This window comes from Pleurodeles waltl, chromosome 8 (assembly GCF_031143425.1).
Source record: "Pleurodeles waltl isolate 20211129_DDA chromosome 8, aPleWal1.hap1.20221129, whole genome shotgun sequence".
NCBI classification, from domain to species: Eukaryota; Metazoa; Chordata; class Amphibia; order Caudata; family Salamandridae; genus Pleurodeles; species Pleurodeles waltl.
In genome coordinates, this window is record NC_090447.1 from 936322006 (window position 1) to 936332451 (window position 10446).

Genomic DNA, 10446 nt, shown 5'->3' on the forward strand with positions numbered 1-10446 from the left:
TCCCCCACAATTGAGCCTCGATGCTGCTACACTTAATACGGTATTGATAATTATGCCCTGGCATTGCAGACTTGTTGGAGTGATGGAAAATCCAAAGCTTGGTGCAAACCTAGGCCCATATATATACTTTTTTAGCGCTGCATTTGTGCCGCTTTTTAACGCAAAAACAGCGCAAACTTACAAAATACTATTGGGCCATATTTATACTTTTTGACGCAAAACTGCGCTAACGCAGTTTTCCGTCAAAAAAATTAGCGCCGGCTAACGGCATTCTGAAGCGCCATGCGGGCGCCGTATTTAATCAATGACGTTAGCCGGCGTTAGCCGCCGGCGCTGCCTGGTGTGCGTGAAAAAAAACGACGTACACCAGGCAGCGCCGGCGTAGGGGGATATGGAGCTTGGGCGCCAATAAATGGGGCAAGTCAGGCTGAGGCAAATTTTTCGCCTCAACCCGATTTGCCCCATTTTTTTCAACTCCCAACCCCCATAGAAATGACTCCTGTCTTAGCAAAGACAGGAGTCATGCCCCCTTGCCCAATGGCCATGCCCAGGGGACTTCTGTCCCCTGGGCATGGTCATTGGGCATAGTGGCATGTAGGGGGGCACAAATCAGGCCCCCCTATGCCACAAAGAAAATAAAAAAAAATACTTACCGGAACTTACCTTAATGTCCCTGGGATGGGTCCCTCCAGCCTTGGGTGTCCTCCTGGGGTGGGCAAGGGTGACAGGGGGTGTCCCTGGGGGCATGGGAGGGCACCTCTGGGCTCCTTCCGAGCCCACAGGTCCCTTAACGCCTGCCCTGACCAGGCGCTAAAAAACGGCGCAAAAGCGGCCGTACGTCATTATTTTTGACCCGCCCACTCCCGGGCGTGAATTTTGCCCGGGAGTGTAAATACGGCGCACATGCCTCGGAGTCAATTTTTTAGACGGGAACGCCTACCTTGCATATCATTAACGCAAAGTAGGTGTCCACGCTAAAAAATTACGCAAACTCCATGGACTTTGGCGCTAGACGCGTCTAACGCCAAAGTATAAATATGGAGTTAGTTTTGCATCGGAATTGCGTCAAAAAAAATGACGCAATTCCGGCGCAAACAGAGTATAATTATGCCCCCCATTGTATTTTGCAAGTTTGCGCCACTTTAGCTTAAACAAATGACGCAAATGCAGCACTAAAAAAGTATAAATATGGGCCCTAGAATGAACATTTCCTGTCAATGCAACAGAAAAAGTTGTACAATTTCAATTGCAGTCATTTTTCAGCATGATTTATTGCAATAAATTAACAAAAATGGCATATTACCATTTCCCGTTGTTTAGGGATGATCAGAAAGAAACATCTCTGGAAAAATCCAAATCCACACAAACAAAAGTAAAATACAAATTAATTTAAGTAGGTCAACTGTATGCGGATCCTAGAGAACCTTCACTTGGTCAAATTCTTAGCAGACGAATTAAACTTGGCATATTCCCTCTTTTTTATAGTGACACTGTTTATAAATATTCCATTTCATCTACCTGCGTGGACCCGTATTTTCTAACGCATGCACAATTCCATTACCAATGATTGCTTTTAAGGAACATTTTCAGTTCATTCCATGCAGTCCCATGCAAATACGTACTTTCATCTGCTTACTGCTCATTAAGTCTTAAATAAAGTGTAATTTTATATGAATGTGACTTGGCAAATCTTCAGGGACCATGTTTAGGAGGTTAAGATAGAATAATTGCACGCAAACTCCTTAGCGAATCCCTTTTCTTACTTTCCGGCGTCAAAGAATATTACTTGGCAAATGTGCTCTGTAACAAGGTGATATTCTTCTCCTGGCTTAGCGCGCCTCCCAGTGGTTTTCTGATTTATGGCACCTACTGCTAAAAGGCATCTAATATCCTGCGTTTGTACAGCGAGTGTAAGGGCAACAAAGAAGCAGGCTTTCACATATAAGAAAATGTTCTATTAGTCTGACTCAATACAGACGTGTGCCAGCACACACACACCAAATCACACACATATATTCCAATGTTGCTGTACTTAACCCCTTAGCTTCTGCCCCCTCTCCCCACCGAGTACTGAGCCCTTTTTTTGGCTTTTTGGGGTAGATCGTGCTTGTCCACATAAGCTATTCATGCCAAATTTGCGTCCTTTTCTTCCAACATCCTAGGGATTCTAAGGGTACCCAGAGTTTGTGGGTTCCCAAGGACGAGACCAAGAAATTAGCCAAAATACAGTGAAAATTTCGTTTTTTTCAGAAAAGTTAGAAAAAAGGGCTGCAGAAGAAAGTATATGTAAAATGGCATCAACAAAGGGTTTGTGGTGCTAAAATCACCATCTTCCCAGCTTTCAGGAACAGGCAGACTTGAATCAGAGAACCACATTTTTCAACACAACTTTGGCATTTTACTGGGATATAGCCCATTTTTACTATTTTATTTTGCTTTTAGCCTCCTTCCAGTTAGTGACTGAAATGGGTGTGAAACCAATGCTGGATGCCAGACAGCTAAACATTTCTGAAAAGTAGACAGAATTCTAAATTTCAACTACGGGTCATTTGTGTAGATCCTACAAGATTTTCCTACAGAAAATAACAGCTGAAATAAAAAAAATATTGAAATTGAGGTGAAAAAAACAGCCTTTTCTCTCCACGTTTTACTATGTTACTTTTTCCTGTGATGTCAGATTTTCAAAAGCAATTACCCGTTATGTCTGCTGGACTCTTCTGGTTGTGGGGATATGTAGGGCTTGTAGGTTCATGAAGAACCCTAGGTTCCCAGAGCCAATAAATGACTTGCACCTTGCAAGGGTCTTCATTGTATACCGGGTATACAGCTATTCATTTGATGAAATATAAAGAATCCAAAATAGGTATCAAGGAAACTTTTGAATTTACAAAATGGGCCCAAGAGAGGGTGTTGAAAAGCAGTGGTTATTTGCACAACTCTGAATTCGGGGTTCCCCATACTAGTATGTGAATTACAGGGCATTTCTCAAATACACTTCTTTATCACAAACTGTCTTACATTTGGAAGGAGAAAATGTAGAGAAAGACATGGGCAGTAATACTTGTTATTCTATTCTGTGTTCCCACATGTCTCACCATAATCGTACCTCACTTGTGTGGGTAGGCCTAGTGCCCGCGAGAGGAAATGCAACATGGACACATCACATTTTTACATTGAAATATGATGTGTATTTTGGAAAGTGCCTAGCTGGGGATTTTGGCCTCTAGCTCAGCCGGCAGAAAACCTACCAAACCTGTGCATTTTTTAAAACTAGACACCTAGGGGAATCCTGGATTGGGTGACATGTGTGGCTCTCACTTGGTTCTGTTACCCACAATCCTTTGCAAACCTCAACATTTGGCAAAAAAAAAACACTTTTCCCTCACGTTTTGGTGATAGAAAGTTCAGAAATCTGAGAAGAGCCACAAATTTAGTGAGAGACCCAAAAGCCACCCCATTCTGAATTCCACTTGGTGTCTAGTTTAAAAAATGTTTAGGTTTGCTAGGTTTCCCAAGGTGCCGGCTGAGTTAGAGACCAAAATCCACAGCTAGGCACTTTCCAAAAAACACATCTTTTTTCACTGGAAATATGTGATGTGTCCATGTTGTTTTTTGGGGCATTTCCTGTCATGGGCACTAGGTCTACCACATAAGTGAGGTACCATTTTCATTGAGAGACCTATAGGAATGCAGGGTGGAAGGAAGTTTGTGGCTCCCCTCAGATTCCAGAACTTTCCACCACTGTAATGTGAGGAAAAAGTGGGGTTGTTTGCCATATTTTGAGATCACATCACATTTTCCCACAAAAAACGACCTGTTTTTTACAAAGTGCCTGGCTGTGGAATTTGGCCTCTAGCTCAGCCGGCACCCAGGGAAACCTAGCAAACCTATACATTTTTGAAAACTAGACACCAAGAAGAATTCAGAATGGGGTGACTTGTGGGGCTCTCACCAGGTTCTGGCACCCAGAATCATTTGCAAATCTCAAAATTTGGCCAAAAAACACTTGTACTTATATTCCGGTGATATCAAGTTCAGGAATCTGAGAGGAACCACAAATTTCCTTCCACTCATTCCCCCAAATCTCCTTATAAAAATGGTACCTCACTTGTGAAGATAGGCCTAGTGCCCGCAACAGGAAATGTCCCTAAACACAACATGGACACACCCCATTTTCCTAAAGAAAACTGACCTGTTTTTTGCAAAGTGCCAAGCTGTGGAGTTTGGCCTCTAGCTCAGCTGGCACCTCAGGAAACCTAGTAAACCTATCCATCTTTTCAACCTCAACATTTGGCAAAAAAAAAACACGTTTCCTCACATTTCAGGGATGGAAAGTTCTGGAATCTGAGGGGAGCCACAAACGTCCTTACAACCAGCCTTCCCCCAAGTCTCCCGATAAAAATGGTACCTCACTGGTGTGGGTAGGCTAGTGCCCACGACAGGAATGGATCACACAAGGGTCAATGGTAGTCCTTGCATGAGGGCTACTGTTAACCCTGGAGTGATCCATTACTGACACAGGCACTAGGCACAGGAACAGGTGTGGGGTTGTGTTTTTATCAGGACAAGTGGGGAAACGCCTGGTGGTAGGAATTTTGTGGATCCCCGCACCTGTAGTTTCTGTGATGAAAAAGCAAAGAAAAATAGTGTTTTTAATCAATGTTTCACATTTGCGGGGTATTCTGGTAAGAAAACTTTGTGAAATCCAAACACGCCACACTTCCATGGACTGCCCCGGGTGTGTAGTTTGCAGAACTGTCTGGGTTTGGTAGTTTTCACTTTATGGCCGCCGAGCCCAGGACCAAATACTCAGATGACTGTCTTACAAAACCAGGCCATTTTGGGTACTTCCCTGTTGCGGTCACTTGCCCACCCACTGAAGTGAGGCAATGTTTTTCTCTGGAGACTTAGTGGACCTCGGGGTGGTAGAAAATTTGTGGCTGCCTGCAGATTCCAGGACTTGCCCTCAGTAAAATGCAAGGCAAAAGTGTTTTTTAAGCAACGTTTGTGATTTTAAGGGGATTCTGAGCGTAGGAAAACTGGTGAGAGCCACACAAGTCCTGCACCTTTGGACTTCCCTGGCACTAGTATGTTAAAGTTAATCCACCTCTCACACTGGTTGGTTTTAGCACTCCCTGAAATTATGGTTTCAAAGCTTGAATACTCATCAAAGTTTCTGAATATTGAAACCAAGACTTCTGAAGGTCGGCCATAAAGCCACGGCCAGGCACCAACCTCTTTATGGGCCATTCATGCACAACAAACAACCCTTTCATACCGCCAGCCACAAGCCCAATCCAATCAATCATTGCACTCACATTAATTTACCGCTGCCAGAGAAGGGCCCATCACATTCATATGCTACAGGACGGAATAAGTTTGACTACATTTTACCACCTGTCAAGTGACCGCCTCCTTCTTCCTGAACATTACTGGAGGCATGTATAACAAACCTTTACTAATGACTCACATAACAGCCCGAGGCTCAGGAAGACATGTTTTTCATGCCCCTTTAGCACACTCACTGTGCTAAATCCAACTCCTTCCAGTTTGTGGATGCAACTTGGGGGTGTCCGAGTATGCGGTACAAAGCGATTACTCGAACTGAGTGATCATATCTACCTTTAAAAACTAAGGCAGGCATGCTGGGAAATTCTTACTATGTTCCCCAAAGAGAAGGTCATAGGTTATGAAAAAGGGTAGTGTTTGACACACAGGGAAGTCTGTGAGAACGTAGCATGTGTCCCAGCCAACATTATGTGCAGTGCTATGACTGAAATGAACTTATCATATATCAAATTTAACATCTACTAAGTTCTGATGGAGGATGAACATGAAAAGCAGGTCAAACACTGACCCATATGTGTCATTGTCCTTCAGTGCTTGGATGGCACCAATGGGTTTAAATTTATAGATGTAGGTGATGTATATCTGTACTACCTTTACTATCCGCCTTCTACCTGTGCAATATCCCTGTGAAGGCACACCTACCATAAGCTTTCCTTACTCATTCATGTCTCTGTCCTCATCAGAGTCCTGTCTAATCCTATATAATTGCCAAGTGAACCTATAATAGTTTGTGGATGCAAGTTGGGGGTGTCCGAATATGCCTTGGGAGGTCTATTCCTCGACCTGAGTGAGCATATCTGCAGTTGAAACTAAGGCAGACATGCTGGTGAAGAAATCCTAAGGTTTCTAAATTAAAAGTCAAACAAATATCCTTTGGGACTCATTCACCAACACTTCTACTTTTGCTTTGAAAGTGAAGCTACAAATTGAGTTTGCACACTATCAAACAAGTAGAGATGGTGGTAAATATGTCCAACAGGACATTTGTTTGACTTATTACACTTACTCTGGTTCTCATTGGCAATCATGGTGGTCCTTGTGTAGCATACATAAGTTCCCTAACAAGCACTTCAAAATTCAGTCATGCCTTTAACATTATGCCACACAGGGTTCTCTGTGACAATGTGGCATATGTTCTGTCCACTAGTATGTGCAGTATGGGGACTATAACGGACATTAATTGAACAGAACACCTTTAACATTCTGACAGTGGATACAAGTCTCAAGCAGGCCATAAGGAAGTCCACGATTTCCTTAAGTAGATGAAGTAAAATTCTGCGGCTGCTTGCCTAACGAATCAGTGGCCCATGGACGTTTGCTATCCATGCACAGCCATTAAACCATTGAAAGGATTACCCAATGACAGCTTCATCTCAGTCGATTTCCTAGAACTTTGCTTTAGTATGATACAACGTAAAGCAAGTAGGGACACAGAGGCCTGGTTGAAATGGGCACTGGGGACAGTAATACCGACTCTCCTGCCGCTCTCCATGCTTCGAGCACACTTTACAGTGATGACGTGGACGATCCCTTTTGGGTGTTTTAGGAATGCGATCAGCAAAGTGTCACTCCTGCAGCCTTGCCACATCCTCCAGAACATATGAGGTGGAGGCTGCTGCTGCTTCTGTGACAACAGTGAGGCTTTAAATAACAGACAACTGGAAGTCAAGGAAAGTCATGAGTCTTCCTGTGGTTGTCTGATGGTAAACAATGTACCTATTGCATGTTGCCATCTGGATCAGGTGAGTAAACTGTTTCTTGTACCAAGTGCAAGTTTTACGACCAGCATTGTATAGTTGAAGAACCTGGTCGTTCTTGTCCACTCCGCCCATGTACTTATCGTAATCAAGTATACAGATGGGCTTGTGGATTTCGGACATCTGACCCCAAACCGTGACGGGGGAAGTGCTCTCATCATGAATTGTAGTAAGCACGTAGACATCACACCTATCCAAGACCTTGACTGCGAGCAGTTCGTTAGAACGAAAAGCAGTACTCTGGGATTTCTGGAGCCTCTTGCAAACAAGATCCTGTGGGAATTCTTTGCAGTTACAATAAACTGTACCACAGGCCACAGTGCCAGCTTTGTAGAACTCACTGAACAGCTCTACTCCTGAAAAGAAATTGTCCATATAAAGGTTATAACCTTTGTGAAGGAGTGGCTGAAAAAGTTCCCATACAATCTTACCTGTGACCTCTAATGCGGGAGGGCAACCTACTGGGTTTAGAATAGAGTCCTTCATTGTATACACTCTCAAGCTGTACACATAGCCAGACGAGCTCTCACACAGCATGTACAGCTTTGTACAATGGCAAGATCTTTTGCTTGCAATGCACTGTCTGAACAGTAGCTGTCCTTTGTACAGGATCAAGGACTTATTGACTGCTAAATTCTTTCCAGGAGTATACATCTCTGGAAGCCTGGCAGACAAATGTTCCACAACAGGCCGAATTCTGATCAACCTATCATGGTCTGGATGGTCCCGGGGCAATGCAACAGAATTGTCATTGAAATGCAGCATGCGCTTCAATAGCAAACAAATTATCTCTGCTCATGTATGGTGCGAAGATGGTGGTTACCTAAACTGTGCGAGTCGTTCAGTAGGACTGCAAGGTGGGTTTCTGCACTAACCTCATTTTAAGCGTAAGGCCCAAAAATATCTTCAACTCCGCCAGCGAAATGGGAGTCCACTGGCATGACATAGAATGGTGCCCTAGAGTGCCTCCATGCTCCCTCAGAAGTTGGCCTGCACACAAATGTGTTTGCTGTACAATTTCCTCAAGGAAGTCAACATCCAAAAATAGATGGACATAGTCGACTGGCAAAAAGTTGGCCGTATTGACTTTACATCCAGCGTCACCTGTAAAAGGTGGAATTTGGGGCTGAACTAAATAGGGAGGCTGCCAAGAGCGCACTTTCTCTGTGCTTGCGGCCACAGGCACCTGCTCTCTGGGTTCGGCTAACCCGATGTTGTCCCGCTGCACAGACTGTACTCGCGAAGGGACAGCATGACTGTCCTCATCGTCTCCTTCAGAATCACTAGAAGAGGTGTCATTGAATGGGACTCCACCGACTGAAAAATCATCACTCTTAGATTCTGCCCCATTGTCCTCTCTCTCAGATGCTGTCTCAGTCTCTGATCCTGCCACAGAGCTATCCTCCATAACCTGAGTTACGGCTTGGGCAGCATTCATCCAACGAGACGCCATCTTTGCTACTGGCTAAACTGTCCCTCTAAAGTACTAGCCTATGTAGAAGGCAGACAGAGGCACAAAATTGCTCATGGGTGTGTATTATGTGTCCAATAGTAAATGTTGTCATGTTACCTTCGCTTCTTCTCCTATTTGGCAGATTCTCTGAAGACACTGAAAAAAACAGAAAAGACACACTATTACTTCACATTACCACATACCCATCATCACATCCTTTGGCGCTGGTGGCACCCAGTGTGACTGTCATTTTTGGTGCTCTGCCTCCCATGATCTCCTCTTCTAATTCCCTCAGTACCACCAGGCAAAAGTGTCCTCATATCTCCATAAACTACCTCCACATACATTTCATTTGTTTACAGGTAACCCCTGGCTTTACTAATCCACTTAGCTAAATACATGTATATCCTTTGCAGCAGGCACATAAACCATCTGCGCTACTTTATGGCGTCAAAACTGCACTAGACAAAAGGCAGATTTATTATTTCTCTCTCTCTATAAATATATATATATATATATATATATATATATATATATATATATATATATATATAAAAGTGATGTAGACAGTCTGTCTCTCTCTCGCTCTCTCTCTATATATATATGTATATATATATATATATATATAGAGAGAGAGAGCGAGAGAGAGAGAGAGCAAGAGATAGAGAGAGAGAGAAACTGACTCTCTACCTCACTTCTCTTTTTTTTTTAAATGTGTGCTTTCCCTGAGGCTCATCGTGACCCCAAGGCAAAGCACACATGTATATAAAAAAAACAATGCCCCCACATTTTCTTTTTTTTTCAAATATACGCTGGGGGGGGTGCAATCGTCCCACCCCCTCCCAGGGAAAACTATTTGGAAGAAATTGCCCCCAGGTGTTGGCATGTGTAGGAAGGGCCGACCCTGCCATTTAAAAAAAAAAAAAAACTTTTTTCATAATCTGTGTGTGTGATTGCCCCCTAGAAGAACCTCAACATATTTATTTTTATTTTGTGCCCACATTGGAGGGGCGGCCACTTACACAGGGGCCGACCCCCCCAAACAAGATCCCTGGTGCCTAGGGGCGTTTCCTGCCCATGGATTGCAGCCACGCTGTAATCCATGGCCAGCCAGGAGGGAATCAATGGAAAGGGGAGACTTTCCCCTTTCTATCGATACCTCCCTGGCATCTGGGGAATCCATTTTAGCCTTCTTTCCCCCACCAGAGTTTGGAGGGGATGTTCACCTGCTCCTCGAACCTTTGGTCTCTGGTAGGGAAAAAAAAGTGATGTCAGTGTGCCTCAGGGCGCTCTGATCTCACAGAGGTGCGGATGGTGGAATGGGGGAAGACATAGAAATTGTTCCTCATCACCCGGGGTAAAAAAAAAAAATCCTCCAGTGCATAGATTTTTTAACAATGAAACATTGTGTGGCTTAATGCCACCTTCTAAATACGGGCCCTTCACATGCAGAACTTTGTATGACGGGGCATGCAATGGATGTTGCTGTGGGCGTGCCACAGCAACACCCAATGCATTTTGACACTGCCCCAGATTTATGAGTTTTTGCAAATCTGTGGCAGCTCCAAAATCTAACTCCATATCAGGGGTGGCATTAGCATGGAAATGTTTTCATTTCTCCTCATTTTTTGCTCTTTCTATGTGTGCTGCGTTCTGTAGTAAATTGCAATTGAAGATTGTTTTCGTGCAGGATGGAGTCCTTCCTGCACAAAAACAATCTCCCCCTCAACACAGCCATACTTGCGCCATGGCGCAAGGGTGGCTGTGTTGGTGCTCAGCAGCAAATTGTGCACCAGCGCAGGGGGAAACACAGTGATGTGCCATACTCTTGTGAATAGGACGCATCCCAGCATTTTTAAAATGATGGAGCGCGGCACTGCCAAATTT